The sequence below is a fragment of the Echinops telfairi genome, unplaced genomic scaffold, assembly GCF_000313985.2.
Source record: "Echinops telfairi isolate 266 unplaced genomic scaffold, ASM31398v2 ScPeMD7_7468;HRSCAF=8506_0, whole genome shotgun sequence".
In the NCBI taxonomy this organism is placed as follows: domain Eukaryota; kingdom Metazoa; phylum Chordata; class Mammalia; order Afrosoricida; family Tenrecidae; genus Echinops; species Echinops telfairi.
The window spans coordinates 29,207,525-29,227,139 of record NW_022111369.1 but is presented as its reverse complement, the minus strand read 5'-3'; the positions used below and the strand labels follow the sequence as shown (position 1 = coordinate 29,227,139).

Genomic DNA, 19,615 nt, shown 5'->3' with positions numbered 1-19,615 from the left:
TATGAGTATAGATTCGTATATGTCTATATGAGTATAGATTCGTATATGTCTATGAGTATAGATTCGTATATGTCTATATGAGTATAGATTCATATATGTCTATATGAGCCGGAGGAGGACAGTGCTTTCTACTCCCGTCAACGTCAGTCTCAGAAACCGACGTGGCACTTCTACCCTGTCTACAGGGTCCCGATGAATCAGCATTGACTAGACGGCAATGAATTTTATTTTATTTTTTATGTCCATAAGAAACGCACAGAGAGCACAAAGTAGGTCACCCAAGTTAAAAAGCACACACACTTTTTGTGGGCGGTTTGCTGGTCCCTGGCTCTGGGAAGGAATAAGTACCAGGAAAAGCCCCAGGCGTGGGTGGTGCTTAAGTCAGGAGACACAGCTAACAGCACTGCCTTCTGCTGGGCCTTCACCCAGCACTCCAAGCAAATAACACAAAGCCCACCAGGATGTCACTGCAAGCTAGTGGCCACCTTCCTGGGTCCGTAGGTGGCACAAAGGCCAAAGTACTAAATGGCCCTCGGAAAGGTTGGTGGTTCGAAACCATCCAAAGGTGCTTCTGGGAAAGGCCACAGCCCTAACAATCCCTGACCACGGTCCGCCTCAGGACGTACCGGGCTGCCTCATGCTGGAATGGCTGCTGCGCAAATGGTTTTCTTTGTTACTGGTTTCTGACTGCTGTCTACCACATGGGAGAGATCCTGCCGCACAGGTCTCTCTGGCACCTTCTTTCCTGTGACAACCGAGCAGTCTGCAGAGGCAGGCTGTTTTCGACCTTGCACTGACTCCGGTGCTAACTGCTGCCATCTGGGGCCACTGCTCACCAGCACCTTCCACAGAGAGAGGGCTGCAAAGATGAGGGACATCGGCTGAGCAGTCACCAAGCACAGGGACCACAAAGAAACTCGAAACAGTGTGAAGAGGATAAAACGATCACATTTGGGGCTACCTAAAACATTGGGAAAACAGTTAAGTGTTGAATACATTTCAATCACTAACATAGACTCCAAACTGGACTCCTATTAAATTCTAATTGCATGAAGTATGTGTGCACAGGTACAGATAAGAGATAAGAGCTCAGGACACAGGGAATCCAGGAACAGGAATGGGAGTAGCGATACCAGGAGGGTAGGGGTAAGATGGGGAGAAGAGGGGAGGAAGGGGGAACCGATCGCACTGATCTGACACATAACCCCATCCCCCTGCCAGGGGGACAAATAATAGAAACTGTGGGTAAAGGGAGACAGTGGTAGGTGTAAGATATGAAAATAATAATAATTTATCAAGGGGTCACAAGGTGGGGATGGGGGCAGGGAGGGGAAAAAAGAGGAGCTGATATTAAGGGCTCAATAGAAAGTAAATGTTTAGAAAATAATGATGGCAACATATGTACAAATATGCTTGATACAATTGATGTTTGAATTGTTCTAAGGGTTGTAAGAGCCCCCAATAAAAGGATATTTTAATTAATGTATATGTATGTATGTATGTGTGTGTGTGTGTATATATATATATATATACAGTATAGACTAATTCTGGGTTAGTGCTCTTCCAATAATTAGCCATTTGACCTTAATGGGCTTTTTTCTAAATGACTACAAACAAAATCTATCTATCTACTTTTCCTTTCCTTCCCCCCTCCCTCCCTTTCTTCCTTCCTCCCCAAATCTCCCAAGCATCTTATTTCCTTTTACAATTGAGCAGCCAATACTAAGGGTATTTTAGACCTTGTGCTGACTATAGTAATAAACGCTGCATTACTCACCAGCCCTGAGAAACACAGTGTCTTTTACAGAGAGAGAGAGAGCGAGCTGCGAAGATGAACAACATCAGCTTTGTGATATACTGAACACCAACACATTGCACAGTTCAGTAAATTTAGTGTTATGTGAAATTTTATTATATAACTGTATCTCAATAAAAGTAAATCCTTATCTAGAAAAGCAATCACACACAAAATCAAAAATGAAATCAAGTAGGAAATAATCATATTTACATCATAGATGACAGACAGAGGCGCCTCCTGTGCATTGTGGGTTGCATGCCGTGGAGTGCTAACTGCAAGGTCTGCGTTTGAAACCACAAGTCACCCTGCCGGAGGAAGCGGATGCTTTCTGCTCCTGTACAGAGTCTTGGAAACCCACAGTCCCCCCCTCCCCACCCCACCCTGTCCTACAGGGTTGCTAGGGATTGGAATTGACTCAAGGGCAGTGAGTTTGATGTTGGTATGACAGGTAAGAAGATAGAGGAAAAAAATGTATGGTAGAAAACTACAAATGGTTAATATTCAAAATATTCAACATCACTAGTACAACTAAAATAAAACCAGTCAAACCGGTCACAATTTCACGAATAGACATCGTGATAAATGGAGAAAACACTGATGCTGTTAGGGATTTCATTTTGCTTAAATGCACAATCAATGCTCATGGAATTGGCAGCCTAAAAATCAAACAATGTTCACTGGGAAAATGTATGGCAAACAGCGCAGCTGAAGTGCCAAGAGTGAAGGTGTCATTTTGAGATCTAAGTTTTGAGATCTAAGGCCTAAGCCATGGTGCTTTTCATTTGCCTCAATTTGTCAAAACTATACTTTTTGTCTCATTTTTTTTTGCCAAACTATTTGCCTGAATTGCATGTGAAAACTATACAGTGCAAAAATAAGACTAGAAAAAACTATGCATATGAATTATGGTGTGCGCAAAGAACAAGGAACCCTGGTGGCATAGTGGATTATGTGTCAGGCTGCTAACCACGAGGTCAGCTGTTTGAAACGACTAGCACCTCCCAGGATAAAGATGAGGCTTTCTAGTCCCATAAAATGTTACCGTCTTGGGAACCCACAGCAGTAGTTCTACCCTGCCCCATAGGGTCCCTGTGAGCTGGAATTAACTCAGTGACAGTGAGTTTGGTTTTTATACAACTGATACGAATATAAATTTTAAAATTATAGAAAACTAAAAATAGTTGATATTCCAATGTTTTCAACACTAGTCATAAATAAAATAAAACAATGAAAGATAGGCATTGAGAGTCTACTATATGTCAATTCTATTGAGTCTTATATAACCCTAAGCAAATGGTTCTGAACTCTGTATTTTGATGAAATGCTTTCTTTGATAAGATCATGCATGCCAAGCATTGGGACCAGAAACCAAAAGAGTTTTCTTTCACCTGTCACTTCTGGCCTGGTTCCTGTAAAGGCCAAGGAATTACAGCGCTGGAGGGCATGGCTCATGCTTCCGCTTCAGGCCCAGCTATCCCTCACTCAGCACAGCCAACAGAAAGCCATTTATTTTATTCTTCATGTTATCTATTGTCTACTTTATTAGTATTCTAAGGCATGGGTTCAACTAAAGTTGAATACCTGATATTTTACTACATATTTGTATTATTTGTCATCTATCCAACATATTCTAGTATACATTATAAGAAATTGCATTAATACTTGTTCCAATGAACCACAAAGAAAAAATTTTCCATCAAAATACAGAATTCAGAACCATTTGCATAAAGTTATACAAGACTCATTAGAACGCGTTAAACCTGGTGGGAGCCGCTATTCTTCTTATTAGGATTGTGTACCTCAACACTTGGCTTCCTGGCTGTGGTTTGAAGCCCCGAGGCTGTCTGCAGGTGAAACACGTGGCAGTTTGCTCCTGTGAAGTTCAAGCTTTGGAATCCCGGGGGCATCAGTTCTACTCCGTCCTAAAACCCCAACCAAACTCACTGCTATTGAGTGAATTCTAACCCACAGCGATTCTATAGGACCGGGTAGACTGCCCTGGTGAGTTTCGGAGACTCTGGTTTGTTTGTTTTTTCTGTAATAGGCCACAATTTTCATTGCAATGTGGCCATTTTTGTGAGGTGAGGAGTCTGAACTCAAAAACAATGTTCTATTTAAGGCTGTTTACAGAAATTGCCATCAGGACTGATAGTCAAACTATTCTTTAGTGTTGCAATATCACATGGTGCACCTAAAACTTGTAAACGTACTCAGTGCACACTGAATGGAAAATCAAAAAATCACAGTGATTTCTTGGACAGGGATAGGCAATGCAGGCAACAGGACTGGACACTGAGGTGCCAGGACAAGTCGATGACACAGTATCTGCAACTAGCTGGCATTCCTTTTGCGGCCGAGGACTCATTACAAATCAACAAAAAAAAGTGGGTTCAATGCATAGTGTTTCATCTGTGCTGCCATTCTGCAAAAATAGGCTTCCCAGGGCAGGTGAGGTGTATGAATGTTTGAGTTTCACAGAATTGCAACCAAGTGCAACTATAAATAATACTGAATAATTTTGGGAATGATGAGGGCAACAAATGTATAGATGTGTTTTACACAATTGATGTATGTATTGTGATGAATTTTATGAGCCCCAACAAATTGATTAAAAAAAATAATAATACTGAATAAAGTTTACCAGCTGACCAGTGGATAACACTTTTTAAGGTATTCAGTTAGCTTATTCTTTACAGTATTCTAAGCTATTCACATTGGCAACCACCTTCACTGTGGTGCTTGCTGCAGGGGAGTCATCTAACCAGTTGTAGTTGTTTGGGCATTTCTTGGGTGCGAAATAAAAGCAACAGTTGTAACTGTCTAATGGTAAACACTGATAGGCTGCTTAAATGAATGGCATCCCCTTAATTCAAGTGTTGAAAGGACCAGAGGGGAGGTGAGAAAAAAAAAAAAAGAACCCTAATGCTATTCCAATGGCCTGGACTGGGGAAATGAAAGCCCCTTAGGAGCCAACTGGCACCTGACTGTCATTTTACAAGGGGTTTCCTTCAAGTGAAACTCAACATTGCCTCCCAACTTCTCTCCAAGGGTGGAGCGGTCCATATCATCCGAGCCATTAACTTGCCACTCAGGTTTAATACCTTACCTATATGCTTCTTTTTAATTGCATCTTTAGAGCTAGCATAAATGATCTTGCTTTTTAAAGGTGCACTTTCAAGAGCCCAGAATATAAATACTAGGTCTTCTTTCTTAATACTTCCGTTTTGTATGTGGCGACGTACAAAGTGTATGGGCAATCATTCAGAGGAAGCAACTTCACAAAAGATGTGTAACCAGTATACCAATGTCACTCACCAAGATCTGTTTTGCTTCCTCTATAATGATTTGTCTTTTGCGATGTTGTTAAGTGATGGCTTAAACAGAAGACAACTGCTTTCTTATTTTTTGATCTCCTTTGTGTAGATGATTTTATTACTTTCATATCATTATCATTAATGATAACAGCTCTCATTAGAAACTTTGATGTGGCACTGTGGCTTCTGGAGTTACAGTGAAGGATGAAGTCATCAAAGCTTGGTGTCTTTCTGCTTCCATAAAAGCTGGCTGAGGGCAGGGAACATGTCTTCCTTGTCTTTCTGACAAGGAAGCTCGCAGCCTTGGGAGCCCAGTGGAGCAGTTCTATTCTCACATGCATGGTCACCATGAGTTGGAAGTGACTTTGGAAAATTAATACCACCCCATGGTACTTGCCAAATGAGATTTGCTCAATATAAAAGGGTTAGGGAAGAGAAAATCACAATCCCATCCACTCATACATGATTCTTGTCTACTTTTCTCAATAACAATAGTATGTTTTGTGGGATCATGTCCAATTGAGAAATACGCCAAATTCCTTTACTCATATTAAAGCTTTTATTAGTCAGCTGTATGCTCAACACTTTGACTATTGTAGAGAGTTAGCTATGAACTTGTCAATCTCCATATTTATTTAATTTATACAAAGCCCTTTGTGGGATAAAGCTTAAAGGAAGAGTGTTATCTTTGCTTGTCATAGAAATTAGATACACAGAAATGAGACCATCTGACTTGTAACACAAAAGAGAGGCTAAGCAAAACAATGTGAAGAGATATCAGTGGGATAAGCATCATAATTTTTCTTTATCATTAAATTTGCTTTATTATAGTGGCCTGGAACTAAACTTGTAATATCTCCGAGGTACCTTTATACTCATCAGTTAAAAATAACAGAGAAGTCCATTAATACATATGTATATACTTAATACACTACATATATGTACCTAATTTATACTTAACTGCACACGTTTATAGTATGCAACTTGATTGATTTGTACATATGAATGTGCATGTGAAACAATCAATATGGTGAGCACGTCAGTCACCGCCACATGCTTCCTCTCGCACGAGCTTCTTCCCTCCCGTTCTTCTCAATCACACTGTCCCAACACTCTGCTTCTGTGTCATTACTTAGGTTGCATTAAATGGAATCAGTTCATTTGCGTATTTGGGGGTTACCCTCTTTCATCAGGCATAATTCTTTTGAAAGCAATACATGCTTTTTTGTTGTGTTTTTTTACATGTTGTTTTAAGTAACAATAATCTATTCCTTTTTGTGCTGAGCACTATTCAATTCTCGGGATATAACACCTGTGTTTTTCCAAGGACTTCTGATGAACATTTGAATTATATCAAGATTTTGGCTATTACTAATATAGTTGTTATGAACATTCTTATCCAGGTCTTTGTATAAACAAAGGCTTGCATTTCTCTTGGATATTTGCCTAAAAGTAGAATAACTGATTCATAGTTTATGTGTGTGTTTAACTTCTTTTATTATTATTATTAAATACTTTTATTGGGGGCCCTTACATCTGCCATCACAATCCATACATTCATCCATGTGTCAAGCACATTAGTACATATGCCGCCATCATCCTTTTAAGGGGAACAAACGCACCACGTTCGAATGAACAGTTGCATCTCCCCAGCATGGGTATGGGGTGGGAAACGAGGAGGGGATGGAGAGAAATCCTTTGGGAGACAATGCACGGTGGGAACTTAGTTGTTATCAGGCGTATGACTTGCCTCGATGGCAGGGGTTTTCAGTTTCACATCCCCTAAACAGTATCTAGTGATGTCACCTGGATGGGATCGGCTGAAAGGCTGTGGAGGTGCATGGATATCTATGTTCACCTTCACAATAACAGTCCACTACCATTCTTGCTTTGCCTGTTTATTCCTTTCCACAGAGAACATGTCATAATGCCCAGGAGCTACGAAGAACTTGTGGACTGAAGGTTTGTTGACTAAGGGTGGAAATATGAAATCAAGTCTCCAGTTCAAGTGACCAAATAATAAGAACTAACTATCTGCATTCTCTTTGACAAAGAGCACTGGCATCAGGTCCTCAGACACTAGTTGTTAGAATTGCATTCCACTCCTTGCCACATCATCCGCGTATAAGCAAAGGTCACCTCTTGGATAACAAGCTGTTTCTCTTCTGTCTGCTCAACCAGGAAACGCCTTTCAAAGCTTAACCTTTGTACCACACAGATTGCGAAGATTCAGGACCAGGAATATCCCTTCTTCCTCACACTCACACAGTCACGCTCACTGAGACATGGTGGAGCTGCTGCTCTGGGTTTCTGAGCCTGTAAAGCTCTACTCCACAGTGTGACTCCGATAACTTAGGAAGCCATTTGGTGCCCTAGTGACCACTGTAAATATAAAAAAGTTATATACCACAAAGGAGTTTATTATATCATACAGTTGATACTTAAAAATAAAAGAAATACACAAAACTAGCTAATGCTCTGAGTTTTCAATTAATGAAAAAATATTGAATAATATCTGACAAAAATAATAAAGTTGTTATTTAAGATATTTCAATTTTGCTTCTTGATTGACACCCTCACTTGCAATATTCCTCACTTTTATCACCGTATCATCAGCGATGTGATTTACCCTTAACCATCTTTTCCTTGTAGGAGTAGGATCCCATTCCTTTAGAGGTAGGTCAATTAGAGAATAGTCATTGTCTAATATATCAAGGTGTTTGATATATTAGAAACAGCAACTTGCCTTCTCGGAACATGTTATGTTCATCTTTGAAAAATCTCTCTATTTCTGCTGAACTGAGAGCCATTGTTCTGACAACGTGTTTCGCCCTTTGAACCCTTTCAGCAATTGCATAATTCACGCACACTATCTTGTGGGAATCTGGGACAGAACACAAAGCTGAACAAAGGACAGGATGTCTTCCTCTGGCTGTTTGGCACTCTTTCTCTGTACGGTATATGTTTGTTTACTGAAGTAGCAAATGCGAGGGATAAAAATGTAGTATTTCATCAAAAATACAATGACTTTTACAAGACAAATGCATATTACCAACACAGTTTTGTCTAATTTTTTATACTTATGGTTGTAATAGCCATTACTATGGGCCCTTAGAATGCGTCATTGCACAGATGAGCATTAAAAAAAGAGTAAGGAATGGAAATTTGTGATTTCCATATTGGGCAGCTGCCCAGACCCCACCTTAGCAAGAACCTTGATTACAAGTGCCATTTTAACAACCTGTTTGCCAAACTCAACAAAAAATTGGCTGACAACAAACTCAGGGACAAGGGAATAACAAGAGATCTAAAATCAATGGTGAGAAGGGCATACAATTCCTGGTGGGGTTTGATCAAGTGCAGTGTAGTTAAGAAGAATTATTGAGAGCTGAATGAAAGTCAAACATGACAGTGGGACAGGAGGAAAGTAAAAAGAAATAGAGGAAAGAACTAGGAGGCACATAAAAAATGTATAAATATAGGCATGTATATATATAATTATATCAATATATAATGATAGGGATATAGGTCTATGTACATATATTTATATGTTAAGCATTAAGGTAGCAGATACCGTGTTTCTCCGAAAACAAGGCATACCCATAAAATAAGCCGCAGCAGGATTTCTAAGCAGTTGCGCAATATAAGCCATCCCCCGACATAAGACGCAGTGATAGGCCTGGCTCTGCAGCGCACCAGCGCAGAGCGGTCACAAAGCAAGGCCACCCTTCTCCTCTGCCCCGTCGATACAGCTACTATCTCGGAGGGGACCGGAGAGGGGCGGGCAGCCCCATCCACAAGGTCTGCTCCCCTGTCAGGTCCTGTCCTTCTGTGCGTGCTGCAAGCTGAGGCATCGAGGGAGACATGGACGGTGAGAGTCACAGTCTCCCCGGTGACGTGAGGAGCAGGACGCTCTGCTGCAGGTATCGTGTGTCCTCAGGGGAAGGAGGAAAGCGGTGGCTGCCATTTGACTCAGCACTGTGGGTCTATGTTCCAGATTTGAAACAATGTAGATGGTTGTGCCATACTTAATCAAAATAAGACATCCCCTGAAAATAAGACAGTGTGTCTTCTTGAGGAAAAATAAATATAAGACAGTGTCTTATTTTTGGGGAAAGAGTAGATATTGGGCCTCTACTCAAGTACTCCCTCAATGCAAGAACACTTTGTTCTAATAATCTGGCATTCTGAGATGCTCACCTTCCCAACACGACGCTGAGGTAAAAATCATACATAAGCCAATATGGTGAAGAAAGCTGATGATGCTCAGCTATCAAAAGATATAGCGTCTGGGGTCTTAAAGGCTTGAAGGTAAACAAGCGGCCATCCAGCAGGGAAGCAACAACGCCTACATGGAAGAAGCACAGGAGCCAATGTGATCATGAGGTGTCAGTGGGATCAGTTATCAGGCGTCAGAAGACCCAAAACAAACAATCATATCAATGTGAATAAGGGGGTGCAGAGTGGAGACTCAAAGCCCATCTGTAGACCATTGGACATCTCCTCACATCTCCTGGACTAGCCAGCCAGGGTGCAATATAGCACCTACGAAACACACACATTCCTCCAGTTCTTTAATGCTTCCTCCTCACCTCCACTATCATGACCCCAGTTCTATCATACAAATATAGCTAGACTGGAACATGTACACTGGTACATGAAAGAGCTTTCAACATGTGGAACCCAGGACAAATAACCCCTCAGGAACAGTAATGGGAGTAGAGATACCATGAGGGTAGGGAGAAGGAAGAAAGGGGGAACCCATTGCAATGATCAACTTATAACACCCTTCCCTCCTGACCTCAAGGGGATGAACAACAGAAGCGTGGATAAAGGGAGACAGAGAATGGTATAAGATATGAAAATAACAATTATTTATCAAGGTTTCACAAGGATGAGAGTGTGGGGGAAGCAGGGAAAAAGAGGAGCTGATAACAAGGGCTCAAGTAGAAAATGTTTTGAAAATGATGATGGCAACATGTACAGATGTGCTTGATACAATTGCTATATGGATTGTTATAAGAGCTGTAGGAGCCCCCAATAAAATTATTTATTTAAAAAGAATTGGCTGTATCCCCCCACTGTTTTACTAGAGTAGAAAGCCTCCTCTTTCTCCCTTGGAGCAGAAGGTGGTTTGAACTGCTTACCTTGCAGGTGGTAGCCCAATGAGCAACGCTCAACACCAGGAGGATTCCTGGCACTTGTTTCCCAGTACATTCTTCTTCCATTCCATTTGTGCCGTCTCCGTCAGTGATCTTTTCTGTGTCCAACAAGTATAACAATACTAGCAAGGTAAGGTTGGCTCTCTGAGAAAAGCTTTCTGACTGCACATAGCCTGACCTAGAGTCAAGCTTTGAAGAGGGGATAGAGTAAAGTGGCATACTCTACAATGGAACATTTTGTTTCCCATTCAGTATACCTGGTAGTTCCTCTAAATCTGTGGTTCCCAACCTTCCTAATGCCGCCACCCTTTAATACAGTTCCTCATGTTGGGGTGACCCCCCAACCATAAAAGTATTTTTGTTGCTACTTCATAACTATAATTTTGCTACTGTTATGAATTGGGTGACCCCGTGAAAGGGTCATTCAACCCCCAAAGGGGTTGTGACCCACAGGTTGAGAACCGCTGCTCTAAATCTTTTCTCCTGCCCTACATGCCTGCGAGAATAATAAACATGAATCACTGATTTAATAATTTATAAGAGTATTTTGTAGGTTCTTGCCCCGTTTCCCCTTAATTATAATTTTTAATATTGTTTCTTTCATGTTGTTGACCTTCTCATTTTATATATTAAAAAAGGATATCCAAACTCCAGAATATTGGTGCCTTTTGTATTTTAAGAATCAACTGGTACATATTGTACCTGTGATCCTCATGCAGTCGTTTATTCAGTTATTCAACAAAAATACCCGTAACATTAACGATGATCAAGCAAGGAAGGAAAAGCAAGCCCAACCAAACTCACTGTCATTGCGCCAATGCCATCACACAGTGACCCCCTCTCTGGGGGACAGACAACCGAAAAGTGGGTGAAGGGAGACGTCGGACAGGGCAAGATATGACAAAATACCCATTTATAAACTATCAAGGACTCATGAGGGAGGGGGGAGTGGGGAGGGAGGGGAAAAATGAGGACCTAATGTCGGGGGTTTTAATGGAGAGAAAATGTTTTGAGAATGATGCACAAATGCGCTTCACACAATTGATGTGTGTATGGATTGCGATAACAGTTGTATGAGCCCCTAATAAAATGTTTAAAAATAAAAAAATAACAAAAATAAATAAATAAATAAAATAGAAGGGGGAAAAAAAAAAGAGAGACCCCGTGGGACAGGGTAGAACTGCCCCCATGAGTTTCTGAGGCTGGAACTCTTTGTGGGAGTAGAATTAGGGACATAAAAATATATAATTAGCCACTTCCACTAAAGAAATTATATATATATACTGAGGGGAGATGAAATACACATGATACAATTAAATCACAATGTTAGCCATATGAAGACTGCTCCCAGGAGGCCATATAATTGAACGCTACACCTTTTTCATGAGAGTAGAAACTCACGAGTTTCCCCATTGCTCATTTGATTTCATGCTGACAATAAGCCTCTGAGTTACTTTGCATCATGTCCGTGTTACGTATATGGAAAGTGTGGATCAGAACGACCTACTCCTCGTCCAAGTGCCACAGTTTCAAATGGCAAAGATAGAACTCCCATCCCCCACCCTCTGCCTGGTCTTTTCGTCCCAGACCTAGACTGTTTGCCAACATAGGATGGAGTGGACAGACGTGAGGAGAAGCCTCTCGGGGATGCTGGAAAACAATTTGCCTCTATGGGAGGGCTACCAGAGAAATGCCTAAAATTCAGGTAAAATTCGGGAACAGGAAAATGAAGGCACCTTGAAGAAAGGTGTGCACAAAGTATGTAAGTGGAGACACCATGGGACCCGAAGCTTCCAGGTAGGAATCACAGCACCTATTGGATGGAGGCAGACTGAGAATGGTCTTGTCTGCCAGTCACACTTGGCAACATCAGGGTTTGAGTAGAGTTGGAACAAGACCACGGACTGCGTTTGAGGTGGGCTAATAGAATGGTGATAGAAGACAGAGATGGCTGCAAGGTGACCGAAGCAGCACTGGATATGGAGTGGGACCTCTCCCACTTCTCAGGATGTGATCCTGGGGAATCCACAGCCCCTCATTGCCACCACCATTAATATTAACTCAGTGTCTCGTACGTAACCATTCCCCCTTTTCTCTTCCGTTCTACCTCTCAGAAGCACTCAAAACTCTTCTGTATGTATCTATTTCATATACATGAGATTGTGTGCCAGTAGGATGTTTTCAAGGTTTATCCATACAGTTCTCATGCATCGAGACTTCTTTTCCCTTTATGGCCAAATGGTATTTCATTGTATGCATCCACTACCTTTTGTGTATCTGAATATTCGTCTGTTGATGGACACGGAAGTTGCTTCTACCTTTTTGGCGACTGTAAGAAGTGCCGTGAGGAACATTAGCGTGCAGCTGCTGTTCGTGTCCCTGCCTTCATCGGTCAGTACATGTCTCGTTGGCATGGCCAAGCCACATGATGGCACAGTGGGTGAAACACTGGACTGCGAGCCGAAAGGCTGTTCACCAGCTGTTCTCCGTGGGAGCAGGGTGAAGCAGCCTGCTGCCATAAAGATTTACAGCCTTCACCCCAGGGTCATTATCTGTGCCATCGCGTGAGTCTGACTCACGGCAACACCATGGGACCGAGCAGAAGCTCCCCATGGTGTCTCCCAGGTTGTAGGGTTTACCAGAACAGATTGCCAGGTTGTCTCTCCTGTGAAGTGGTTGATAGGTTCAAATTGCTGACTTTGGGATGAGCAGTCATGCACTGAACCTGAAGACAACATTAAGAGGGATAAATATATATGTATATCCTGATTGCCAGCACTAAGTACAAGATATCATCTAAAACAAGGATTTCAGTAATAAATGGGCTCCCTGTTTCTATTTATAATCCTTGATTATTTAGCAACTGCAATGACTTAACCTTCTACCTGCGCCAAATCGAACATAAAAATACTCCAAGGAACTATGTATAGAGCAAACATGTTATTTAATGTTTAATCACAAATTCTTGAGAATTCTCAAAAAATCCAGTCCTCATCATTAGAATTCAACATCAGAAATCTAAGTCAGAAAATAAGCCTTCATTTTCCCTCTTGTTCTCTAATTTAAAAAGCTAAGAGTAAATATAATACATTAAATGAAGACTTAAACGTTTGCTAAAAAATTAATGTCTGAATAAGAAGATTAAACACCCAGCTAGCCGTCATATCTATTAATGCATCTTAAAATGATTACTAATGGGTACTAACTCTAGAAACAGAGGTTTCTTTTCCAGACCCAGATATAGAGCCGGTGTGTCTTGTAGCGTTCTGCTTCTCTTGTTTTCATAGTGAGAGCTATTCAGAAACTTGTTCTTTGGAAACAGCACGAAGTGTTATTATATGTCTAGAAATACTGGTTCAAAGGATTCCTAAATCCCCAAATCCAGAGATACCTTTCTCAGTTTTATTCTCCTTCATCTTGCTCTAGTTCCCATTTTCTAGAAATTTTATCTATCTACCCATCTATCCATCCACCTAGCTAGCTAGCTATATGTTTGCTTGGGGACACGACATAGCTTATCTTCCTCTAATTGCCTGCCTGCTGCTTTCAGTCAGACGGGACAGACATTCTTCCAGATGCAATTCTCTTGGAGATCTAACCTGGTCTTCAAGCAGAAAACAGGAACATATGACACCCAAGCTGCAGGTCAGCCCCCAGCGTGTCCTCTACTCGGACTACAGGTGCACATCTCTGTAGGCCAGGTGGTGGGAATACATAAGGGTACTCAAGAAACAATGGATCAAATAAAAAAGGCTTTGAGTACAATGGTACAGAAAAAAAACGATCTCTGGCTTGGCACAGAGTAAAGAGATTGGATCTCATTGATGCCTAGTTTTAGCAACTAGGTGAATTATAGTTAGAACTGGTGAGGCCAAAGAAGGGGAAATATTTAAGAAGTTATTAAAGATAAGCCAAAGAAGAGATAATAAGAACTTCGTGGGTGAAGAGTGCATTAAAAAAGAGAGTGCAAAATACCAATTTCTAAACTATCAAGGGCTCATGAGGGAGGGGGGAGTGGGGAGGGAGGGGAAAATGAGGACCTAATGTCGGGGGTTTAAGTGGAGAGAAAATGTTTTGAGAATGATGTACAAATGCGCTTTACACAATTGATGTGCATATGGATTGCGTTAACAGTTGTATGAGCCCCTAATAAAATGTTTAAAAAAAAAAAAAGAGAGTTCTTCCTCAACTGCGTTTGTGTGAAACAAAAACCACTTTCCTGACACAAAAATGTATATATTAACATGATGAGGAGCTGTATTCTCAACTTCATTGCCACACTTAACTGTAGTTTAATAAGTATTTGAGAAATCATTTTCAATACACTCTTATCAACTACCCATTTCCACCCCTTTACCTTGCATATGTCCAGAAACATCTGGTAACAATGCATTTACCAAATAAATAATAAGAACCACAGAAAAAAATCATATACTAAATCCTAATTCTGAAAAAATATTAATATATATCTAATAGAAAATGAAGATTTTGAAGAACTGATTTGCATACAATTATAAAGGTGGTTAAATGGGAAAAGAGACACCGTTCTCATTCCAGCTTATAACAATTCTGCGAGACAGAGTAGAGCTACGCCTGCAGGTCTCTGTCCCTGTAAATCTGGAGAGAAGCGACAACCTGTCTTTCTCTAGGATGGGTTTGAATGGACAACCTTTCAGTTAGCAGACCAACACTTAACCCACCATCCCACAATTGCTCCTTAATAGAAGCGAGAGTAAAATCATTCCCCCAAGTTTCATCCTCTACAGTAATCTATGCAAAGGCATTTGACCATGTGGACATATTAAACTAAGGAGTACCTTGGGAAGAACGAGAATTCCAGAATACTTCATTGTGCTTATGTGGAACTTCTATATAGATCAAGAGGCAGTTAGAATAAAACAAGGAAATGCTACATAGCTTAAAATCAGGAAATGTGTGCATCAGGTTGTATCCTCTCACCATGTTTGTTTAATATGAATGTAGAGAAAGCAGGATCATATGAAGAAGACTGTGGCATCAGCATCGGAGGAAGGGTAATGAACAACCTGCAATATGCAGACAACACAACTTTGTTTGCTGAAAGTGAGGAGGACTTGGAACATGTGCTGATGAAGGTCATGGACTGCAGGTTTCAGTAAGGATTATGACTCAATGAAAGGAAGACCCAGATCCTCACAACTGGATCAATGACATCATGAAAACGGAGAAAAGGTTGAAGTTGTCAAGGATTTGTGTCCCCCATCAATGCTCATGCAAGTAGCAGCCAAGAGATCAGAAAATACATTGCCTTAGGGCAGTGGTTCTCAACCTTCTTACTGCCGCGACCCTTTAGTACAGTTCCTCATGTTGTGGTGACCCCCCCAACCATAACATTATTTTTGTTGCTACTTCATCACTCTAATTTTGCTACTGCTATGAATCAGCAGACCCCTGTGAAAGGGTCATTTGATCCTCAAAAGGGTCGTGACCCACAGGTTGAGGACGGCTGCCTTAGGGCACTACAGCACAAGACCTCTAGAGAGTATTGAAAAGCCTGGCTATTACTTTGAGGACTAAGGTGTGCCTGACCCAAGCCATGGTGATGTCAATGGCCACATATGCATGTGACAGTTAGACACTGAATAAGGAAGACAGATGAACAATCAATGCATTTGAAGGGTGGTGCTGGAGAAGAATATTGAGAGTACCGTGGACACTAAAAGGACAAAGTGATCTGTCTTGGAAGAAGTATAGCCAGAGTGGTCTTTAGTGGCAAGGATGGGAAGACTTCACCTTATATACTTTGGACATGTTCTCAAGAGAGATCAGTCCCTGGAGAAGGATATCAGGCTTAGTAAAGTGGCGGGTTAGTGGTGAGAAGAAGCCCCTCCTACACAGATGGGTTGAAACAGTGGCTGCAACAATAAGCTCAGGCGTATGAACAATTGTGAGGATAACTCAACCTTGCAGTGTTTGTTTCTGTTGTGCACAGGGTTGCTAGGGCTCTCATTGGAGAGATGAAAGACAACCTCTATATAACCTCACATGAACCTATCAGACAGGTCGAACTGACCCTGGGTTTCTGAAACTGTAAATCTTTGTGGGAGGAGAAAGCCTCATCTTTCCCCCTCAGGACCACTGTTAGTTTCAAACTGCTGACCTTGGGGTTAGCAGCCCAACATGTAATCCACTTTGCTACCGGGGCTCTGTGTATTTGGAAGGTGTTAGAGAATAATTATGTAGATTGCTATATGAATGTACATATACACTACAATATATAGTCTTAAGAGAAAATAGCTAATAGACATCGCTCATTCATCTCTATTATCTCTCTGTTAAGTTTGCTGCTTGTCATCACTTGGTGCTGCTGCAAAGGGTTTAAAGGTCAAGTGCTATTTAGCTATATTCAAGACATACGGCACTATTTTTCAATATGAAGTCTTTCAGGCTGCCATTGAACTGCATTAGTAAAACACTTTTTTCCCCAGTTGAATTTTCTTTTTTTTAGAGAAATGAAAATAAGAATATCCATAATGAACATCAGAATTGGCAAAACTTGAGTCATCTTTTCCCCCAAGAAATAACCCTAGTGGGCTACACATTGAGTTATTAACCACAAGGTCATTGGTTTGTGTCCACCAGGAGCTTTATGGAAGAACCCACTCACTGCCATCAAGTTGATGCCAACTTATAGTGATCTTTCTCCATTGGAGCAGCTGGTGGTTTCAAACTGCTGACCTTGGAGTTAGTAGCCCAATTATGCCACCAGAGCTCACTCTATGGAAGAAAGATGAGACATATTGTCCTCCTGAAAATTTAAAACCGCAGAAGCCAAATGGAACAGTACTACTTTGTCCTATAAGACAGCTAGGGGTCAGGATTGATGAGATGGTGGTAACTTTTAAGTTTCTGGAGTGTTCCCCAAAGAGTATTCATTTAAAATATTTTTCTCGATTTTTAAAACTGACTCAGGATAAAGAGGAGGCTTTCTAGCACTGTAACGAGTTAACAGTCCTGGTAACCCACAGGAGCAGTTTGCCCTGCTCTATGGAGGGTCTCTGTGACTAGGAATCAGAGGGCACAGAGGGTATGATTTGGGTTGATACCAAATGACTATACACACACAGGCCAAATCAAAGTGAATGATAGAATAAAGGGCACTAATCGAACAAATAACTCAGGACTGACAAGATAAAACATAGTAAACAACATCAGTTCATTATCTTGAGAAAATATGTGACCCAGTGGAAAACAACAGAGCAGGAAGTAGAAGACAAATGACTATTCTTTGTCTTCCCACTTAAACTATTGTAGAAACTGTGGCCGTTCACTAACCTCCTCCTACACACACACACACACACACACACACACACACACACACACACACACACGACTGCACCAGGAAGCCTCAAGTCAACCTCTGTAAAATGAAATCGAGTCTACCACCCTCCTTCTCAGATTGATAAGAGGGATTTTAAAAAAGCAAATCTGAAAGTTTCTGAAAGCATGTTTGGAGAGGAATGTGTTACACAGTTTCATGTTGATGTGTTTTTCATCAGGGTTTTGTTTTCTGTTTTTAAGCAGAGCTTAGCATGTCGAGATTGTTTTCATGTTGAGCAGTTTCTTTAAAAATAACCGACTTGTAAAGGACTTGGAATTGATGAAGGGTCATGTTAATGACCCAGAGGATCGTTATTGGCTTGAGCGCTTCATTCTTTCCAAGCTTGAGAGACTCAAGGGATTATTTTATGAAAGATAGGAAACTTCTGACTCTGGTTCCTATCAGCAATGTTCTTCCACTAAGCCCACTTAGCTCTGGAGGGCGGAGGCGCACTCCGGAGCAGCAGGAATTACACAGTGCACTACAATGACGGGGCAAAGCCCTCCACTGCCTGAAAATGAACCCTAGAACCTGGACAATGCTACTGCTCTTTGTAACGCAACAAAGAATATTATTCCTTCACAGAATGAAAAAATATATATGAATCACAAGCTATAGTTTTCAGTATCACTGGTTGCTGATTTCTTTGTAAATATATTACAAAACAGTAATCCGTTTACTAAACTACCATTTACGGATCTAAGGTTTGTCGATTAACACCTTTTGAGTGAATTATAGCTACAAAGCTATCTTTTCCAATTATTTTTTAGTCTAGAAGCAAACCCAGAAGCAGGGCCATTAACACTAACTAAAGTAATAAATTTCACTTTAGCCTTCATATACAATAAGGAGTCCTGGTGGTGCAGTGGATTACACATTGGGCTGCTAATCACAAGGTCAGCAGTTCAAAACCACCAACAGCTCCTTGGGAGAAAGATGAGGCTTTCTACTCCAGCAAAGCATTATAGTTTCAGAAACCCACAGAGGCACTTCTATCCTGTCCTATAGGGTCACTACGAGTTGGAATTCACTTGATGGCAGTGCATTTTTTAGTTAAGTGGCATATTGGATTATGCATTGAGCTGCTAACAGAAAGGGCAACAGTTCAAATGCACCATACACTCTACAGGAGAAAGATGAGGCTTTCTCCTACCATAAAGTCTCAGAAACACCAGGGAGCAGTTCTAAGGGTATCTATGAGTTGGAATTGACTTGGTGGCTATAGATTTTTGGTTGATTTTACATACACTATCTGAAGGATGACTTTGCATGGTTCAGTATAAAGTTGCAATCAACACCTGGACGGAAAAAAAAAAAGCAAGCGGAACTCTAATGGAGGCTCTGCAATGTCTTCTTCAATAACTATAGGACATTTTGTGTATTCAGAACTAGGAAAATAGATATGAACCCATCATCAAACTGAAAAATGTGAAACTGTGATACTTGACAATTTTGAATGAGGAAAATATGGCTCAATTTAAAACCCGTACTTGTCTGAAATCATTCTATACCATTTTGGCTTTTTAACCTACAAAGAAATCCCTCTCTTGCCTACCTCAAAGCTTCAACTGGAACAGGTCAAAATAAGTACTCTTAGTTCCATTTAAACTGCAATTTCAAAAAATGGTTTTCTCTGCACTCAGCGTTTTTAAGCCATAAAAATACGACAGCAGCAACTCTGCTTATGGACTCCCCACAAGGGAATGAAAACCCAAGTTCTGTATGCATCCGTCCCCGAATGCAGCAGGCTTATTTTCCGGGTGGCTGCATTTTAAAAGGCCTGGTTGTACCAAACCAAAATGAAATAAACTGAAGGTATTAAATGACATGAGAAATGTTTAGAGTTTAATGTTTTATTAAAAAGCAGAATTTAAAGGGTATAGAGAGTATAACACTGATAAAATTTTAAAGAAAATATATACATGGGGAAAGGGCTACCAGACTATAAGCCAATTTTTATGGATTTACTGAGTAATAGGAC

General features: G+C 40.9%; 1 protein-coding gene and 1 pseudogene across 1 annotated transcript in view; both read right to left on the bottom strand.

Annotated features, from left to right (window-relative positions):
- FAM13A (family with sequence similarity 13 member A) overlaps positions 1-19,615 on the bottom strand; it is a 302,687-nt gene that overhangs the window by 213,785 nt on the left and 69,287 nt on the right. The window lies entirely within an intron of this gene.
- LOC105978664 lies at positions 636-5,240 on the bottom strand (annotated as a pseudogene).